Source organism: Schistocerca cancellata, chromosome 3 (genome assembly GCF_023864275.1).
Source record: "Schistocerca cancellata isolate TAMUIC-IGC-003103 chromosome 3, iqSchCanc2.1, whole genome shotgun sequence".
Classification (NCBI taxonomy): Eukaryota; Metazoa; Arthropoda; class Insecta; order Orthoptera; family Acrididae; genus Schistocerca; species Schistocerca cancellata.
The window spans coordinates 811,045,918-811,068,067 of NC_064628.1; the positions used below are offsets into that span (position 1 = coordinate 811,045,918).

General features: G+C 45.1%; 1 long non-coding RNA gene across 1 annotated transcript in view; it reads right to left on the reverse strand.

The window, feature by feature from the left end:
- The window catches only part of LOC126177084 (uncharacterized), a 777,189-nt gene that overhangs the window by 168,704 nt on the left and 586,335 nt on the right, over positions 1 to 22,150 (reverse strand). The window contains exon 2 of the long non-coding RNA XR_007535745.1: positions 15,952 to 16,016. This is a non-coding gene — a long non-coding RNA (uncharacterized LOC126177084). The remainder of the gene's footprint in view (positions 1 to 15,951; positions 16,017 to 22,150) is intronic.

Sequence of the window (22,150 nt, forward strand, 5' to 3'; positions counted from 1 at the left end):
ACCTTGTTTGAATGCTCTGAAAAGCTAATAATTTGCGTATCACAACATCATCATCCTGTCGGTTAAATTTCGCGTCTGTAGCACGTCATCTTTGGGTGTAGCAATTTTAATTGCGGGTAGTGTATGTTCCCCTCCCAACGGCCAATGACACATCATGCGAAAGTCACTTTTGTCCTTACGCGTTTGTACAATATTTATCTACGTACAGAGTACGGAACAGTAGCGGTCGGTGTACGCCGCCCTATTACACCGCCCCGGTCTACCCTTCGCCCCTGCAGTGGGGTACAAGAATGGGCCCCATTCGACGCTCTGTGTGGGAACGGCTCACTAAGTACGAAATAGGTTGTTCTGTGTGGAAGGACGTACAAGTACATGAGACCTATGTACAGTAAACTGTGATTAGTATCACTGTTATACTCGTGACATTAATTTACGTGTCCATTCGTTCTAGGGATTCGACGTGATATTCACAAATGAGGAAATGGCTGACATGATATTACTGTACAGCGAATGTCACCAAAATGGCACAAATGTGACGCAGGTATATACCCAGCGGTACCATGAGCCGTCCTACCTTTATGAATATGTTAGAAGGCTTCGCGCGACAGGGCGGTTGTCTCCACGACCGCGGATCGCAATCAGAGGCGTAACACATGAAGCAGAAGAGGTAGCTTTTCTGGCATCCGCTGTAATAAACTCTCAAGCAAGTGCTCGTGAAATGGAGAGGCAGATGCGAATCCCTCGAACAAGCGCGATGCGTATTCTGCACAGGCATAGGTACCATCGGTATCACGTGGTACTAAATCAAGGCGACCACGAAAACGACGTTCACAATTGCCTGGAATACTCTCAGTGAGTTCCGCAGCAAGGACATGACTTTATGTGTAGGATGCTGTTTACAGATGAGGCCACGTTTGCAAACCATGGGAAAGTCAATTTACTCAATATGCACTACTGCTCACCAGAAAACCCACACTGGGTTCACCAGGTTGAACATCAGCATCAGTGCAGTGTCAATGTATGGCGTGGTATTTCAAGTCACATCATTGGCATGTGTTTCATTGATAGCTCTCTTAACGGACAAAAGTACACGAGGTTCCTGAGATGTACCTTAGTTGCACTGATGGAAGACCTGCCCCTTCATTTGCGTCAAATAATGTGGTATCAACATGATGGATGCCCTGCGCATATTGCCATGGTGGCGGGAAAGGCGATAACCAACAATTCCCACATCGATGGATTGGACGGGGAAGTCCCGTTTAGGGATTTCCAGCACTGTCGCCGGACCTAACCCCCACGAACTTTTCCCTCTTAGGACATGTGAAAGACTTGGTGTATCAGCAGGTGCCAACAACAATGGCCAGCATTGAAGCTCGTATTACCGCAGCATGCGCTGCAAAAACACGACAAACACTGACAGCCGTGAGTGGATCCGTGATGGAGCGCGCATACCGGAGTTGCCAAGCAGATGGCGATCGGTTGTGAAACATGTGATTGCACACCAGCGTACATATAGTGTATTGCAGAGAAGACGTATGATTGTTTTGTTGGCACTACTGTACACCATGACTGATTCTCTCTCTCTTACTGCCCCCATCTCTCTCTCTCTCTCTGTTGTGTGTGTGTGTGTGTGTGTGTGTGTGTGTGTGTGTGTGTGTGTGTGTTCCATGGCGACAGAGAGAGGGGGAAAGGGAGGATGGGGGGAATGGGGGAGAGGAAAAGAGAGGGAGAGACTGGAAGAGAGGGAGAGACTGGAAGAGGTGGAAGAGGGAGAGAGGGAGAGGGGTGAGGGAAAGGGATAAAGAGAGTGGAAGAGAGAGGGATACAGACAGGTAGTGGGGGAAGAGGGGGAGGGGGAGGGAGAGGGAGAGATGGGGAAAGATGGGTGGGAGGAGGAGGGGTAGAGTGGGGAGGGAGAGGGAGAGATGGGGAAAGATGGGTGGGTGGAGGAGGGGTAGAGTGGGGAGGGAGAGGGAGAGAGGGTGATGAGGGGGGAGAGGAGACGGGAGGGAGAGCGGGAAGGAGAGGGGGAGGAGAGGTAGACGAAGTAGATGGAAACAGTGTCTGGTATACACGTAGGCCTGTATTTTCCTTACATAAGCACTGGGGAATTAAATAGGGAAGATAAAGGAAGACTTTAAAACTGGCCAATAAAGAGCATTTAATTAATTGATACCGCATTTGACCTTTAGTTCAATGCCTGGATTTTTGTCGCTTGGTCCAGCATTATTCTGCATATCGGATAATGGCTGCGTGCCATATGGTCTCTGACATTAAATTAGCTATTGTATTATTTGTTTTCAGTTTTTCTATTAGCTCATGGCAGCGCCAATTAAGGGTAACAGGACGCTCAATTTCATCGAAATTAAACAACATTAACATTTTATCCCTCCGCCCCCACAGCTAGGAATAACAGCAAGTGCTTATGCGGAGAAACATGTTAAGCGGTCGGCAACGTACTGGTGAACGCCGGGTAGCATACAGCTCCGTACAATGGCCACGCCGCGCTCCGGAATGTTCCCTTCACAGAGCTTTTGTTCCAGGATACCCGCTGATACAATTACGCGTTGCTCGTCGCTTTTTCACTGGTTTTGTTATCATATCGGTTCTATGAAAACACGGGAAACATAATATCCGCACCGACAGGAAACACCAAAATCGCGAATCGAGGTTCTATAGAATCTCATTAAGAGCATTCGCCTCAATTTATTTGTGATATTATTCCCTTCCAGTAACCTTAGCTTTAGTGTAACGAGGGTTGTTCAATAAATAGTTCACCATGATTTTTTCCGCAGCACATACTTATTCTTAAGAGTCAGAATCAGTCATTTATTTTACACGTATTGTTGTTCTACATAGTCTCCATCACGTTCTATGATCTCACGCCAGCCTTGTATAAGCGCATATCTCCTGTTGGTAAAATCTCATTCCCTGTGCTAGTAGTCACATTCGTACTGCTTAAATTACGATCTCATCATCTTGAAACTATGTCCCACCTACAGAATCTGTAAGTGGCACGAACGGAAGTCGGAAGCCGCCAAGTCTGGGCTACAGAGCGGATAAGACAGTAATGTCCGATCCAGTTTGCGGATGTGTTGCCGGCTTACGAGACCTGTGTGTGGGCGGGCATTCTTGCCTTTAAACAGAACTTCTTCTGGATTCTTGACAGACATAACACGTTGAAAACGATTGTTGAGACTGTTCAGCGTCTTCACATCTTTTTCTTTTGCCTTTATTTCGCATCGACACAGGATCGGCATTTTAATTTTCAAATTTGGCATTGTTAATATTAAAGAGTGGCCGGATACCCTAACTGTCATCACCGCTTTGTCCCCTGGATGGAATCTACATCTACATTTATACTCCGCAAGCCACCCAAAGGTGTGTGGCGGAGGGCACTTTACGTGCCACTGTCATTATCTCCCTTTCCTGTTCCAGTCGCGTATGGTTCGCGGGAAGAACGACTGTCTGAGAGCCTCTGTGCGCGCTCTAATCTCTCTAATTTTACATTCGTGATCTCCTCGGGAGGTATAAGTAGGGGGAAGCAATATATTCGATACCTCATCCAGAAACGCACCCTCTCGAAACCTGGCGAGCAAGCTACACCGCGATGCAGAGCGCCTCTCTTGCAGAGTCTGCCACTTGAGTTTGTTAAACATCTCCGTAACGCTATCACGGTTACCAAATAACCCTGTGACGAAACGCGCCGCTCTTCTTTGGATCTTCTCTATCTCCTCCGTCAACCCGATCTGGTACGGATCCCACACTGATGAGCAATACTCAAGTATAGGTCGAACGAGTATTTTGTAAGCCACCTCCTTTGTTGATGGACTACATTTTCTAAGGACTCTCCCAATGAATCTCAACCTGGTACCCGCCTTACCAACAATTAATTTTATATGATCATTCCACTTCAAATCGTTCCGCACGCATACTCCCAGATATTTTACAGAAGTAATTGCTACCAGTGTTTGTTCCGCTATCATATAATCATACAATAAAGGATCCTTCTTTCTATGTATTCGCAATACATTACATTTGTCTATGTTAAGGGTCAGTTGCCACTCCCTGCAACAAGTGCCTATCCGCTGCAGATCTTCCTGCATTTCGCTACAATTTTCTAATGCCGCAACTTCTCTGTATACTACAGCATCATCCGCGAAAGGCCGCATGGAACTTCCGACACTATCTACTAGGTCATTTATATATATTGTGAAAAGCAATGGTCCCATAACACTCCCCTGTGGCACGCCAGAGGTTACTTTAATGTCTGTAGACGTCTGTGTACCCGAACTGTCTGCGTCTAGTGATATCTACATACATACTCCACAAGCGTGGATGAAGGTCCACTGTACCACTAGTAGTCATTTCCATTCCTGTTCCACGCTAAAAGAGACCGGGGGAAAAAGTGTGAGCCCTAATTTCTCGAATCTTATCTTCGTTGTCCTCACGCGAAACACACTACTGGCCATTAAAGTTGCTACACCAAGAAGAAATGCAGATCATAAACGGTAGTATTCATTGGACAAACATTTTATACTAGAACTCACATGTAATAACATTTTCACGCAATTTGGGTGCATACATCCTGAGAAATCAGTACCCAGAACAACGACCTCTGGTCGCAATAACGGCCTTGATACGCCTGGGCATCGAGTCAAACAGAGCTTGGATGGCGTGTACAGGTACAGCTGCCCATGCAGGTTCAATACGATACCACAGTTGATCAAGAGTAGTGACTGGCGTCTTGTGACGAGCCAGTTGCTCGGCCACCATTGACCAGACGTTTTCAATTGTTGAGAGATATTGAGAATGTGCTGGCCAGGGCAGCAGTCGAACATTTTCTGTATCCCGAAACGCCCGAACAGGACCTGCAACATGCGGTCGTGCATTATCCTGCTAAAATGTAGGGTTTCGCAGGGATCGAATGAATGGTAGAGCCACGGGTCGTAACACATCTGAAATTTAACGTCCACTGTTCAAAGTGCCGTCAATACGAACAAGAGGTGACCGAGCCGTGTAACCAATGGCACCCCATACCATCACGCCGGGTGATACGCCAGTATGTCGATGACGAATACACGCTTTCAATGTGCGCTCACCGCGATGTCGCAACACGGATGCGACCATCACGATGCTGTAAACAGAACCGAAAAAAAAACGAGGTTTTGTCATTCGTGCAGCCAGGTTAGTCGTTGAGTACACCATCGCAGGCGCTCCTGTCTGTGATGCAGCGTCAAGGGTAACCGAAGCCATGGTCTCCAAGCTGATAGTCCATGATGCTGCGAACGTCGTCGAACTGTTCGTGCAGATGGTTGTTGTCTTGCAAACGTCCCCATCTGTTGACTCAGGGATCGAATTGTAGCTGCACGATCCGTTACAGCCATGCGGATAAGATGCCTGTCATCTCGACTGCTAGTGATACGAGGCCGTTCGGATCCAGTACGGCGTTCCGTATTACCCTCCTGAACCCACCGATTCCATATTCTGCTAACAGTCATTGGATCTCGACCAACGCGAGCAGCAATATCGCGATACGATAAACCGCAATCGCGATAGTCTAAAATCCGACCTTTGTCTAAGTCGGAAACGTGATAGTACGAATTTCTCCTCCTTACACGAGGCATCACAACAGCGTTTCACCAGGAAACGCCAGTCAACTGCTGCTTGTGTATAAGAAATCGATTGGAAACTGTCGTCATGTCAGCACGTTGTAGGTGTCGCCACCGGCGCCAACCTTGTGTGAATGATGTGAAAAGCTAATCTTTTGCATATCACGGTATCTTCTTCCTGTCGGATAAGTTTCGCGTCTGTAGCACGTCATCTTCGTGGTGTAGCAATTTTAATGGCCACTAGTGTATGTATTGAGCGCGGTAGAGCAATTCTACAGTCAGCTTCAAACTCTGGTTCTCTAAATTTTCTCAGTGGTGTTCCTCGAAAAGAACGTCCCTCCAGGGATTCCAGTTTGAAGTCCCGAAGCACCTCCACAACACTTGCCTCTTGCTCAAACCTACTGGTAACAAGTCTAGCAGCCCGCCTCTGAACTGGTTCGATGTGTTCCTTGAATCCGACCTGGTGCGGATCCCAAACACTCGAGCAGTAGTCAAGAATAGGTCGCACAAGCGTTCTATAAGTGGTCTCCTTTACAGATGGACTACTCTTTCGCAAAATTCGTCCTATAAACCGAAGTCGACCATTCGTTTACGCTACCACAATCCTTACATGCTCGTTCCATTTCACATCGCTTTGCTGTGGTACGATCAGATATTAGCACGACGCGACAGTATCAAGCAGGACACTACTAATGCTGTTTCCGAACATTACAGCTGTATTTTCGTACATCTTTCTACTTAGAGCCACCTGACACTCATCACACTAAATAGAAATTTTGTCTAAATCATCTTGTATCCTCCTGCAGACACTCAACTTCGACACCTTCCCGTACACCTCAGCATCCTCAGCAAACAACCGCAGATTGCTGCCCACCCTGTCTCCAGATCATTTATGTGCACAAAACAGAGAATGCACTGTTTTCTAAATGTTTGCAAATTTTGTAACTAAGGTGCGTGCCCAGTATTCACCTAGTCCGATGTGGGAAACCGCCTAAAATCGCATGCAGGCTGACCGGCACACAAGCCTTCGTCGTTAATCCGTCAGGCGGATTTTATCCGAGGCCCGCGTACCTTCCCGAATCACGGATGTGGCGTGCTAATACGCACGGTTACCTGGGCGGGTTCAGCGTCTTCGCAACGACTCTGAATTAATGACTGATCCTTCTGGAAACACATGCACGAGAACGAGTCCACCACAGTCCTAAATGACTGTTATCTTGACTGGCCACCAGAGGAAGTTGCCTTGAATTTATTTCTACCTTTTCTTTGTGATTGCAGAGTGGTGGGGCTGTAGTGACTGTCTTTTTGTTTACGGCTCAAATTGGTGCACCCATGTTTCGACACCTGCAACGGGCTATAATCGAGATGTGATGCGCTCGTCTACACGAATAATGGGCTCCTCACGATTCACCATGTCAGGAGGAAAGGCTATGGCAGGACGCCCTAACGTGACGGATCCTGGCGTTTCGATTCTTTTTACCTATCACTCTACTCCTAACCAATGCAACAGTACCATACACTGCACACAAACATTAATGGAAGTTCATTTTCACCGCGGTTTCCGTTTTCGGCAACTAAGATTTCAATGACAGCACAGCGCCTGTAAGAAATGTCTTGCATTGACGCTATTTTGATGGCTGGGGACAATTCTGACAGATGACTCTCTTCGGAACTGCGCATACATGCAGAAGAAACGTTAAGTCTGATGCACCTTAAAGGACCTTTTCTTACGTACACTGCTAGACAGAATCTGAGGGACCCAGGAGACATTGCCGCATGTCAACGTAACTTCGTTCATATACGTGCTATCGGCGGGTACGCAAATAACTAGAATTACAATTCTTTGTGACACGTAGAACGACCACTAGAGGGCATCAGTGTTGTTCGTATTTAGCGTTATTACCATGGATAGCTGGATATACAGGGTGAGGCGAAATTCGCGCACTCGGGCTTCGCAGCGCATCTGCTGACATGCCAGCGATAAAAAACGTCTGTCAAAAAATTTTGTATGGCGAGTACATCCGGCAGAGAAAAACGCTGAAGAGTGGCAGTCCGGCAACCACATGAACGGTAGCTACTTCTGTCAGTACACTGTCTTTGTGCTGTACAGTTGGTGCAGTGGCTAGCGTTTTGGGTTAGCATACAGCAGGTCGATGGTTCGATCCTGAGTTGAGGCCTACGTTTTTTATTTGATAAATATAGTGCAGGTGGTACGATATCTGACAACTTAATCGTCAACAGTGATTGCAGTGGGTCCTCTAGAAAACACTTGTACTTACATACTACAATCGTAGAAGTGGAAGATTGGCCAGCTTTAAAAGAAGCCCTTTTCATATCATAGAATTTCACAATTACCTCATTCTCTAGATGTGAAACGTGTTTTCTTTGTATCCTCCTCCAATGGTCCCAGAGATTAGTAGCAACTACTATTCTTGCCTCGTTCAGGTACATACATTTCGTTGGGGCCTCACATTACCAATAGGACTACCAATGTGCTTTGTAAACAATGTCCAAACTCGGTTATTATTTGTTTGTGTTGTCACCATGGTCCCACGCCTTTCATCACTGAGTCTGGCAACCGCATGCTGCTTAACACGTTTTTCAATGCATTATTATTACTATTGTTATTATTATTCTATCGGTTGGATTGTGGAAACATCACGTCTAGTACCATTACGGACACACAGCGTAACTCGAAACAGAACATTTCACAATTAGCGCTGTCGGTATGAATCGTGCAGAACAATATCTGTCAGAGGGGTAATGCGCAATACATGGACTAGGCGCATCTTTAGCATCTCTAAATTGATATTTATTTTGCAGTAATTCTGTCCTATGACAGGTTATTGCTTCAACAATCTATTTCTTATCTGTCTAACCACATACTTGTTACGTTCAGAGTTACAAAAGTTGTAAATTTAGGATACACGTGACGTAAGAAACGGCGCATATTACAGTATGAAATGTCAGAATGAAATTAGGAAATAAAAAAAAATGCGCCCTAATCCAGGATCGAACCCACGACCTCCTGCATGTGAACCCAAAAAGGTGTTCACTGCAGCAACTGTGCAGAACGGCTAACGTGTACTGACAAACCTGCTTACCGTGCACGTGGTTACAGTGTTACCAGACTGCCACTCTTTAACGTCCTTTTTTCTGCCGGATGCACTCACTCCGTCTTCAGGCCACGAGTGGCCCATCAGGACCATCCGACCGCCGTGTCGTCCTCAGTTGAGGATTCGGATAGGAGAGGCGTGGGGTCAGCACACCGCTCTCTCGGTCGTTATGATGGTATTCTTAATCGAAGCCGCTACTATTCGGTCGAGTAGCTCCTCAATTGGCATCACGAGGCTGCGTGCACCGCGAGAAATGGCAACAGCGCATGGCGGCCTGGATGGTCACCCATGCAAGTGCCGACCACGCCCGACAGCGCTTAACTTCGGTGATCTCACGGGAACCGGCGTATCCACGGCGGCAAGGCCGTTGCTATGCCGGATTCACTCGCCGGACGAAATTTTGCTACAGACATTTTTTTATCGCTGGCATGAGAGGAGTCGCGCTGCGAAGCATGAGTGCGCGAATTTCGCTTCACCCTGTATAAGGGGCACGAACAACGTCAGATGTTGCGTAATGGCCGTGAAGGAGATGAAGGTGCTGCGTACTCTAATGCAACTGCTTTACCAGCATCTGAGACAGTTTGAAATGGGCCTCGCCGTGGGACTCTATTTCGCAGGCTGATAGAATTTTACAATATCCAGACTTGTGGGGAATTAGGATGTGGTAGTGGCCCGATGTTGGTATGCGTGGAAACAAGAGTTCAAGCGTACTTGTAGTCAAGTTTCTGATCGAGCACGTCTCAGCACCCCAATGAGGTATTGCCGTACTACACACCAAGCACACCATAACTCTTCGCGACATTCCGTGTTATCCCGAATGATTGGTCGAAGACTACTCTATTGGCCATTAAAATTGCTACACCACGTAGATGACGTGCTTCAGACGCGAAATTTAACCGACAGGAAGAAGATGCTGTGATATGCAAATGATTAGCTTTTCAGAGCATTCACACAAGGTTGGAGCCGGTGGCGACACCTACAACGTGCTGACGTGAGGAAAGTTTACAACCGATTTCTCATACACAAACAGCAGTTGACCGTCGTTGCCTGGTGAAACGTTGTTGTAATGCCTCGTGTAAGGAGGAGAAATGCGTGCCATCACGTTTCAGACTTCGATAAAGGTCGGGTTGTAGATTATCGAGATTGCGGTTTATCCTATCGCGACATTGCTGCTCGCGTTGGTCGAGATCCAATGACTTAGCAGAATATGGAATCGGTGGGTTCAGGAGGGTAATATGGAACGCAGTGCTGGACCCCAACGGCCTCGTATCACTAGCAGTCGAAATGACAGGCATCTTATCCGCATGGATGTAACGGATCGTGCAGCCACGTCTCGATCCCTGAGTCAACAATTGGGGACATTTGCAAGACAACTACTATCTGCACGAACAGTTCGACGACGTTTGCAGCAGCATGGACTATCAGCTCGAAAACCATGGCTGCGGTTACCCTTGACGCTGCATCACAGACAGGAGTGCCTGCGATGGTGTACTCAACGACGAATCTGGGTGCACGAATGGCAAAACGTCATTTTTTCGGATGAATCCAGGTTCTGTTTACTGCATCATGATGGTCGCATCCGTGTTGGGCGACATCGCGGTGACCGCACATTGGAAGCGTGTATTCGTCATCGCCATACTGCCGTATCACCTAGTGTGATGGAAGGGGGTGCCATTGGTTACACGTCACGGTCATCGCTTGTTCGCATTGACTGTACTTTGAACAGTGGACGTTACATTTCAGATGTTCTACGACCCGTGGCTCTGCCCTTCATTCGACCTCTGCGAAACCCTACACTTCAGCAGGATAATGCACGACCGTATGTTGCAGGTCCTGTACGGGCCATTCTGGATAAAGAAAACGTTCGACTGCTGCCGTGGCCAGCACATTTTCCAGATCTCACACCAACTGAAAACGCCTGGTCAATGGTGGCCGAGCAACTGTCTCGTCACAATACGCCAGTAACTACTCTTAATGAACTGTGGTATCGTGTTGATGCTGCATCGGCAGCTGTATCTGTACACGCCATCCAAGCTCTCTTTGACTAATGCCCAGATGTATCAAGGCCGTTATTACGGCCAGAGGTGGTTGTTCTGGGTACTGATTTCTCAGGGTCTATGTACCCTAATTGTTTGAAAATGTAATCACATGTCAGTTCTAGTATAATATATTTGTCCAATGAATACCCGTTTATCATCTGCATTTCGTCTTGGTGTAGCAATTTAATGGCCAGTAGTGTAGCTGCATCCGGAGTAGGGAATTACCGTCAAATACGGAGGCTGTCCTCAACACCCCAAGACAAAGGACTATGTATAGCGTTGTGCTGTGACCAGGAAGTATGGACTGTACATCAAGGAGATTCTGCATCGTTGAATGTCAGTATCAGTGTGATGATACTGTGGTGCCATTTTTGAACACCACAGTGCTAGTACACAAAATACATGTGTCTCTGCGAAGTGTCTGATTGATATTGAGGTAGGCTCGTGGGCAGCACGATCCGCAGATCTGTCCCCAGTGGGACATGTGTCGTACCAGCTCTGACATCAATTCTATCCCAGTGCCAGTATCTAGGAAGTCAAGTACCAGTTCATCAGTTGTGGGGCAGCTTCCTCCAGGAGATGATACAATCGCTTTATGACACCCTCCCAAGAGCACACATCAGGGCCAGGTGAGATGCAACGTCGTACTGATAAATGGGCTCATAGTGCCAGGTGCGCTGTTAAATTTGACTCGATATTGTAGTCAGTGAAATAACGTCACATAGTCTCTCAACCAGTGAAGTTTCGTTTCGCTTTCTGCTCCTCGTCCTCCTCCTCCTTTTCTGGGTGAATCACTTAATTTTTAATGTACGGGAGCGTTTTACACTGACAGAAAAAAAATGAAGAATCCCGGAAACAGAAATAAGGGTTCATCGCTCGACTTCAGGATACATATATGACGATCACAACCAAAATGGAGACAAAAATCTAAGATTAGATGTAGAGATTACACTCGAAAAGAATAAGGCATCTGATAAAATAATTAAATCACGTTGAAACATATCCAAAAGTAATGCAAATTTAAAGTAGCGACAGGAAGGGTATCTGGCTACCCTACAGAACTAACGTGACAAATCAAGATTTAACAGCCGAACCGGTGTAGATACGGAATAATGAACGAAGAAAAAGAAGAAGAACGCATAATTAAAAGCCATGCGGAAAGACTGTTGACGAAGACCGCAGAAAAGAGGTAACGACAGATTTTGATACCGCTGAAAGATGAACAGTTGTAACAAGACTGATCCTTAACTTTTAGTAGCTAGTGATGGTCAAAACTGAGGAAAAATTCCTATAGACATATGACCGGAAACAAATACGTGGGATAAATAACTAGACGCTCTTTGTTACAGATTTTCCGCGCTACAAAAGAACGTTGTTCTTGCAGAAAGGCAACGGTTGTCTTTTACGCGCGACAGGGCAGCATTACATTTTCGGTACTTCGTACAATAGCACCTAATATAAACTCTAAATGAGCAATGGTTAGATAGATCGAGATGTCCAGTACCGTGGCCTCTCAGTTCACATGGCGTTTAAATCTACGGACAGATGACAGTCACTGGCGAGAATAGCTCACAGCTGGCCTAGTAACTGTCTATAAAACTTTTTTGCTAGTTTTGACTAGTGCTATAGCCTCTAGGAGCATGATACACCCTGTATATATATTGTGAAAGTTACCGTGCATAAAAATTAAGCTACATGAATTTGGAGCATGTTTACTTTAAAAAAATACATTAATTAAAGAATTACCGAAAATACAGAAGCACAGGAAAACTAAAGACCGATATTAGAGTATCATGTGAGTGTGAGTTGCACATGATGGCAAATAAACAGAGATTGATGCACTGTTATGACAAACTTGTCTGGTTTGATACTTATTTGCAGGAATCAACTAAGAATATTCATTTCCATTGTTGGTTTGTTACATTAATAAGCTAATGTAAGACTGAATGATTAGTAAAGTGGCCTTCAACAGATACATTGAACTGTGTGTCTATTTTCGTTATTTACAGCGTTTTACTTTCCCATTTCTGTTGAACTGACTAGTGTAGCAACTGCGTAACTCAGTATTACTGGTGGTTGCTGCGAAGAAAATTTCTGATGAAAAGCATCACAGGAAATAAAAAAGGAACCTTTTTTCTTTTTGCTCTTATGAGTGTAAAAGCTTTCGTTTTGAGACTTGTTTACGTTTCCAAAACTCAAAGCAGCAAACAGATACACAATTGTTGTACTGTAAATCTGAAGTTTTAGCTAGATCAGCTGTGAAATTTTTCACATCATTTAGCTTACGAAAAAGGGGATTTGGGATTTGTGAAAACAAGGAAACGAAAATATCTCGAAAGTCTTCAGATAAGAAAGCAATTTTGACATGACACACAAGTAAGTGTAAGTGACGTTTCATTCACATAAAGGTTATGTATGAACTGTTTTGAATCTGTAAGTGGAAAAATAAAATTATGCCACTCACGAAAAAAAAGAAGAAATCGACTAGAGAAGTCTCTGTGAATACGTGCAAAACGCTTCTGGAACATACCGGTCGCCGGCCGCGGTGGTCTAGCGGTTCTGGCGCTGCAGTCCTGAACCGCGGAACTGCTACGGTCGCAGGTTCGAATCCTGCCTCGGGCATGGGTGTGTGTGATGTCCTTAGGTTAGTAAGGTTTAAGTAGTTCTAAGTTCTAGGGGACTTATGACCTAAGATGTTGAGTCCCATAGTGCTCAGAGCCATTTGAACCATTTGAACGTACCGGTAAAAAATATTATATTGCTGCACGAAAAAGGCGTTTGAATTCACAAAGCGAATGTTAAAATGAGGTAAAACACTTTGTAACGTTCTAAAAATTTTGTTTATTTGATCAAGAACCGGCTTTCGGCTTTTCAGGCCATCTTCAGGTGACAGTTAAATGCGACTTACACAGAGATTATCTGTACAGAGGATACAAAAATGTAAGTGTTTACACAGAAAAGAATTACTGTTTGTCGCTTAAGAAACATGACAAACTGTAAAAGGGACTAAACGAAGTTTTTAGGTGGAGATATATTTAACAATTAATGAGAAATAAGATGAATTTGCAGTCTGAATCCAGTATTTGTAATAAGAACTTAATATACTTTCCCCTTTCTTAAATTATGTTTTCATTGCAAATACTAAATTCAAACTGTAAATTTATGTTATTACTCATCATCTGTTAAATGTATCTTCATATAAAAATGTATCTTCATATAAAAAAACCATCTTTTTACTTAATTAGTAAAGTGTTTCTCTGTGGTAAAAAATAATACTGGGTGGGGCAAATAAAAGAGTTCTGGAGAACATACTTCTAGGGCACAAAAAAAGACAGCATAGGAAAGGAAATAAAGTACTAACCTGACTCTAGCAGATTCATCTCTTGGCACTTTTGGGCCCTGATCAGTAAATAATGTTAATGTTAAAACAAATTTTGCTACAGAAAACTACCCCAACAATTAACTGGTTATAAACTAGTGTCGAAAGAAGCGGTTTTGTGCATGCTGGAAACGGGTACTACTACACTACTGGTCATTAAAATTGCTGTACCAAGAAGAATGATAAACGGGTATTCATTAGACAAATATATTATACTAGAACTGGCATGTGATTACATTTTCACGCAATTTGGGTGAATAGATACTGAGAAATCAGTATCCAAACAACCACTTCTGGCCATAACAACGGCCTTGATACGCCTGGGCATTGAGTCAAACAGAGCTTGGATGGCGTGTACAGGTAAAGCTGCCCACGCAGCTTCAACACGATACCACAGTTCATCAAGAGTAGTGACTGGCGTATTGTGACGAGACAGTTGCTCGGCCACCATTGATCAGACGTTTTCATTTGGTGAGAGATCTGGAGAATGTGCTGGCCAGGACAGCAGTCGAACGTTTTCTGTATCCAGAAAGGCCCGTACAGGACCGGCAACATGCGGTCATGCATTATGCTGTTGAAATGTAGGGTTTCGCAGGCATCGAATGAAGGGTAGAGCCACGGGTCGTAACACATCTGAAATGTAACGTCCACTGTTCAAAATGCCGTCTATGCGAGCAAGAGGTAGCCCAGACGTGTAACCAGTGGCAACCCATACCATCACGCCGGGTGATACGCCAGTATGGCGATGACGAATACACGCTTCCAATGTGCGTTCAGCGCGAAGTCGCCAAACACGAATGCGACCATCATGATGCTGTAAATAGAACCTGGATTCATCCCAAAAAATGACGTTTTGCCATTCGTGCACCTAGGTTCGTCGTTGAGTACACCATCGCAGGCACTCCTGTCTGTGATGCAGCGTCAAGGGTAACCTCAGCCATGGTCTCCGAGCTGATAGTCCATGTTACTGCAAACGTCGTCGAATTGTTTGTGCAGATGGTTGTTGTCTTGCAAACGTCCCCATGTGTTGACTCAGGGATCGAGACGTGGCTGCACGATCTGCTACAGCCATGCGGAGAAGATGCCTGTCATCCTGACTGCTAGTGATACGTGGCCGTTGGGATCCAGCACGGCGTTCCGTTTTACCCTCCTGAACCCACCGATTCCATATTCTGCTAACAGGCATTGGACCAACACGAGCAGCAATGTGCGATACGATAAACGGCAATCGTGACAGGCTACAATCCGACCTTTATCAAAGTCGGAAAAGTGATAGTACGCATTTCTCCTCCTTACACGAGGCATCACAACAACGTTTCACCAGGCAACGCCGGTCAACTGCTGTTTGTGTATGAGAAATCGGTTGGAAATTTTCCTCATGTCAGCGCGTTGTAGGTGTCGCCACCGGCGCCAACCATGTGTGAAGGCTCTGAAAAGCTCATCATTTGCATATCACAGCATCTTCTTCCTGTCGGTTAAATTTCGTGTCTGTAGCACGTCATCTTGGTGGTTTAGCAATTTTAATGGCCAGTAGTGTAGATACGGTAAGAAAATTCCTTTTCAAAGCGAGTTAGGTCAGTGTAAATAGGTTTCGTAATTACAATTTTTTCTTGCAAAGGAAATGTTATTAAATATGTTTTGTATTACTAGAGTAATAAATTGTGTCTCGTACTTTTTAATTTTGTATCGGGTGTTTCAATTCTTTTGTTATTGCATAAAGTCTAGGATACTTGTACTAAGCGAAGTTCATTACTCGTATTTTAGCTGCTCTTTAGGTGTTATTCTGGCAGGTTTATGAGACTCACCGTCGAGCAGGGGCAGCACGAGGCTGGTCTCCCGGGCAGCCCCAGCGCCGTCCGAGTAGCGAGCCCTGCAACACAAAAGCAAGCGCAGGGTCACCAGCTAGCTCACGGCGCGTGCGCAGGTACGTGGCAGCGTGACGCGCGCGAGGCAGCACATCACACGGGGCTGCGCGGCAGGGTTCACTGCTAATGTGGCGGCAGAACGGGCGCAATTCTGAGAACGACACGCGCGCTGCCTCGCTGCGTCAGAGGCAGAGAGAGAGAGAGAGAGAGAGAGAGAGAGAGAGGGAGAGAGAGAGAGAGAAATGTGTACCAGTTCCATGTCCATCACATACGAACAGGGATTACGAATTTGAAGGGATTATTCCAGGATTTTGTCGCGAATCTTGTGTTCCTTCCAGTACATGAGGCGCATTTTTAATTAAGTTCGGTGTTTACGCAAGTCCATTTTTAAATTGATGTTGTTATCAGGTGAAAGACTTGACTTAATCTACTTTTCAACACAATTTCAATCAGTCATAAGGCAGCAATCGTAATGAACGACACCACCTTTTAAAATATTAATTGCGAGCCTTTCTTTATATATCTTTGGCCCATCTATAAGCCTAGAGACGACCGAACGTCGGGTCGGTGCTCAGTAGTTCCAATACAACATATCTACATCTACACTTATACTCCGCAAGCCACCCAACGGTGTGTGGCGGAGGGCACTTTACGCGCCACTGTCATTACCTCCCTTTCCTGTTCCAGTCGCGTATGGTTCGCGGGAAGAACGACTCCCGGAAGGCCTCCGTGCGCGCTCGAATCTCTCTGATTTTACATTTGTGGTCTCCTCAGGAGGTATAAGTAGGGGGAAGCAATATATTCGATACCTCAGCCAGAAACGCACCCTCTCGAAACCTGGACAGCAAGCTACACCGCGATGCAGAGCGCCTCTCTTGCAGAGTCTGCTACTTGAGTTTGCTAAACATCTCACGCTTACCAAATATCCCTGTGACGAAACGTGCCGCTCTTCTTTGGATCTTCTGTATCTCCTCTGTCAACCCTACATGGTACGGATACCACACTGATGAGCAATATTCAAGTATAGGTCGAAAGAGTGTTTTGTAAGCCACCTCCTTCGTTCAAGGACTACATTTTCTAAGGACTCTCCCAGTGAATCTCAACCTGGAACCCGCATTACCAACAGTTAATTTTATATGATCATTCCACTTGAAATCGTTCCGTACGCATACCCCCAGATATTTTACAGAAGTAACTGCTATCGTATAATCATACAATAAAGGATCCTTCTTTCTATGTATTCGCAATACATCAAGAACAGAATGTTAACAGCACAAAATTACACTCCTGGAAATTGAAATAAGAACACCGTGAATTCATTGTCCCAGGAAGGGGAAACTTTATTGACACATTCCTGGGGTCAGATACATCACATGATCACACTGACAGAACCACAGGCACATAGACACAGGCAACAGAGCATGCACAATGTCGGCACTAGTACAGTGTATATCCACCTTTCGCAGCAATGCAGGCTGCTATTCTCCCATGGACACGATCGTAGAGATGCTGGATGTAGTCCTGTGGAACGGCTTGCCATGCCATTTCCACCTGGCGCCTCAGTTGGACCAGCGTTCGTGCTGGACGTGCAGACCGCGTGAGACGACGCTTCATCCAGTCCCAAACATGCTCAATGGGGGACAGATCCGGAGATCTTGCTGGCCAGGGTAGTTGACTTACACCTTCTACAGCACGTTGGGTGGCACGGGATACATGCGGACGTGCATTGTCCTGTTGGAACAGCAAGTTCCCTTGCCGGTCTAGGAATGATAGATCGATGGGTTCGATGACGGTTTGGATGCACGATGTTGGGGCGTGAGCGGAAGACGGCCTAACGGTGTGCGGGACCGTAGCCCAGCTTCATGGAGACGGTTGAGAATGGTCCTCGCCGATACCCCAGGAGCAACAGTGTCCCTAATTTGCTGGGAAGTGGCGGTGCGGTCCCCTACGGCACTGCGTAGGATCCTACGGTTTTGGCGTGCATCCGTGCGTCGCTGCGGTCCGGTCCCAGGTCGACGGGCACGTGCACATTCCGCCGACCACTGGCGACAACATCGATGTACTGTGGAGACCTCACGCCCCACGTGTTGAGCAATTCGGCGGTACGTCCACCCGGCCTCCCGCATGCCCACTATACGGCCTTGCTCAAAGTCCGTCAACTGCACATACGGTTCACGTCCACGCTGCCGCGGCATGGTACCAGTGTTAAAGACTGCGATGGAGCTCCGTATGCCACGGCAAACTGGCTGACACTGACGGCGGCGGTGCACAAATGCTGCGCAGCTAGCGTCATTCGACGGCCAACACCGCGGTTACTGGTGTGTCCGCTGTGCCGTGCGTGTGATCATTGCTTGTACAGCCCTCTCGCAGTGTCCGGAGCAAGTATGGTGGGTCTGACACACCGGTGTCAATGTGTTCTTTTTTCAATTTCCAGGAGTGTATTATGCTGGAAGTGAATTGGAATGAATATTATTGATAACCAGAGAATAAGTTTGAACAACTATTTTTTCCAGAATGAGATTTTCACTCTGCAGCGGAGTGAGCCCTGACATGAAACTTCCTGACAGATTAAAACTGTGTGCCAGACCGAGACTCGAACTCGGGACCTTTGCCTTTCGCGGGCAGCCATGCAGAACTCGCACTCCTGGAAGAAAGGATATTGCAGAGACATGGATTATGGAGATATTTCCAGAGTCAGATTTTCACTCTGCAGCGGAGTGTTCGCTAATATGAAACTTCCTGACAGATTAAAACTTTGTGCCGGACCGAGACTCGAACTCGGGAGCTTTGCCTTTCTCGCAAGCGTACACTCCGTTGCAGAGTGGAAATCTCATTCTGGAAACATCCTCCAGGTTGTGGCTAAGCCATGTCTCCGCAATATCCTTTCTTCCAGGAGTGCGAGTTCTGCAAGATTCACAGAAGAGCTTCTGTGAAGTTTGGGAGGTAGCAGACTTGAACTGAATTGAAGCTGTGAGGACGGGTCTCGAGTCGTGCTTGGGTAGCTCAGTTGGCAGAGCACTTGCCCGCGAAAGGCAAAGTTACTGAATTCGAGTCTCGGTCCGGCACACAGTTTTAATCTGTCAGGAAGCTTCAACTATGGTTTATGAATCAATGACAGACATTTTTCGTGGATAATAAGTAAGTGGATTCCGCAGCCTACAGTTTCAACCTGTAAGCCATAGTTTAAATACAATCCTAGTACAACACGCAATCTAAATTCATTGCAAAGTTCTTTCATAATCTTGTCACCAGCATTAATTTTACGAAATCGATAACTCGGCTTCATATGTGGAATTTGTAAGTATCGTACCTGTGTCCCATAGGCGGTAGTATGCTACCCAGTAAAGTAACAAGGGGCCTGACGAATGGCCTTCTTCCACTTTCTTCATACATAACAGGTTTTGAAGCTCGGTGCTCAGACATCAATTTCTTAAAGCAGTACGGTGCAAAACTAAATTCTCGAGCGCTGTCAAGTACAAAATATTTGCAATTAAATAACAAAGTCCAGGTATTTGGGTCATTAGTGTTACAAAACGAAAAACTGTGTAGCCACTGGTTCGAATCTCGCTAGTAGAAACATTTTGTACAGCTATTTAAATCCCGTATTTATTAACAAATAGAAACGATAATTAATAAATATTAAAACATTTTTAATAAAATTAACATCTGTTTATTTTTATTTACTAGTCATACAAAAATCTAAGGAGTAGTCAAATGAAAACGAGACATATATTTAAAAAAAAAATCAATCGCCGTGACAGTTAATTCACTTATTCCACTGTGAGACAAGATGGTCACCGTCTTCGTGGAAAAATATTTGCAGTGGTCTACAGAACAACACTTGTGCCAAGGCGTGCATCTCTTCATCTGAAGCAAATCAGCAGCCAAAAATGTCTTTTTCTTCGGCTCCAAAAATATGGAAATCCCAATGGAAGAGGTTAGAACTGTTTGGAGGCTATGTAAACCTTCCCAGTGAAACTTTTACAGCATAGTCGAAATAACCTTGGCAACATGCGGACAGACATTATCCTGCAACGAGAGATTGCTGTCTGTCAACATTCCTGGTGTTTTGGCTTGTTCGCGCACTTAAATTTTCTCAACGTTTCCACGTGGACACCCGTGTGATTTCCATATTTTTGGATCTCTAAAGAAAGACATTCGTGGCCATTGATTCGCTTTGGACAAAGAGATGCACACCTGTATACGATCATGGTTTCACAAGTAGATACAAACATTTTTCAATGTAGGCACTGCCTGTCTTGTCTCTCAGTGTAACGAATGTATTAAGAGTTACAACAATTACTTTCGAAACAATAAACCCTTTACTTTCTTCCTTCTGCCTAGTTTTCATATGAGTGCTGCTTTAATATTATCATTGGCTATACGTACTTGTGAAATCCCTTTCTGTTAAATGAAAGAAGTTAAATCAGTCAATACTGTCCAGTTTTTAAAAACAAAAATTGTGTAATTCCCTACATGAAATTCCACATTTTTGCCCCAAAATTTTAATTTATTGTCAATACTGGCAGTTTAATGGAATGCGTAATTATAAATAAAAATCTTATTTTATTAAAAATTGAAATTCAACAATTTGTTAATTAATATTTCTGTTTGTCAATAAATTCGGAATTTAAATAAAAGTAAAAAAAAGTCGTGTTATCAGTGATATTCGTATCAGTGGCTCTATAAATTTCAGACATTTACGCCGTGCACTCAGCTACTGACGACTATTTTACTTAATTACAATGTTTTGTTTTTAGCACCACTCCGAATTCTAATTTTCAAAGGAAATTTTTTCGAGATCTCTTGAGAATTGTATCATACAGCTTTAGAAAATTAATGTGTGGGCATTGAGCTTTAAATTCCGTAAGTGGTGAAAATCAAAGAAGGCCACTCCGTAAGTCCAACACCACCGTCCCGCGACCTAGATAAAAATCCTCTCCGAGACCAAAAACCATCACGTTCCACATACCGAACGCCGAAAGCCATGCCCCTCATCACCTTTGTATGAAGGCGCAGGTAGTGTAGGCTACCCGCTAGACGCCCCTGACTGCAAGCATTTTGCGCAGACGTCAGCTGCTTGCTCGTCCCAGCTCACTAGTGCCTGGCTAGCAGAGTGCGATCGCATACACTACGGGCATTCTAAGAGACAATGCACATCAGCTCAGTTTCCTACCCCTGTCCACCCGCTGTAAGGCCCATCTTATTCTGCGCTAACCACAACGTCAAACAGCGCCCGCTACTAATATTTTCGCATTCGGAGGAGAAAGTTGGTGATTGGGATTTCGTGAGAAGATTCCGTCGCAACGAAAAACGCCTTTCTTTTAATGATGTCCATCCCAAATCCTGTATCATTTCTGTGACACTCTCTCCCATATTTCGCCACAGCACAAAACGTGCTGCCTTTCTTTAAACTTTTTCGATGTACTCCGTCAGTCCTATCTGGTAAGGATCCCACACCGCGCAACAGTATTCTAAAAGTGGACGGACAAGCGTAGTGTAGACAGTCTCCTTAGTAGGTCTGTTACATTTTCTAAGTGTTCTGCCAATAAAACGCAGTCTTTGGTTAGCCTTCCCCACAACGTTTTCTGTGTTTTCCTTCCAATTTAAATTGTTCGTAACTGTAATGCCTAGGTATTTAGTTGAATTTACGGCTTTTAGATTAGACTGATTCATCCTGTAACTGAGGTTTAACGAGTGCCTTTCAGCACTCATGTGGATGACCTCACACTTTTCGTTATTTAAGGTCAACTGCCACTTTTCGCACCATTCAGATATCTTTATCTAAATCGTTTTGCAATTTGTTTTGATCTTCTGATGACTTTTATTTATTAGTCGATAAACGACAGCGTCATCTGCAAACAGCCGAAGACGGCTGCTCAGATTATCTCCCAAATCGTTTATATAGATAAGGAACAGCAAAGGGTCTATAACACTACCTTGGGGAACGCCAGAAATCACTTCTGTTTTACTCGATGACTTTCCTTCAATTACAACGAACTGTGACCTCTCTGATAGGACATCATAGATCCAGTCACATAACTGAGACGATATTCCATAAGCACGCAATTTCACTACGAGCCGCTTGTGTGGTACAGTGTCAAAAGCCTTCTGGAAATCCAGAAATACGGAATCGATC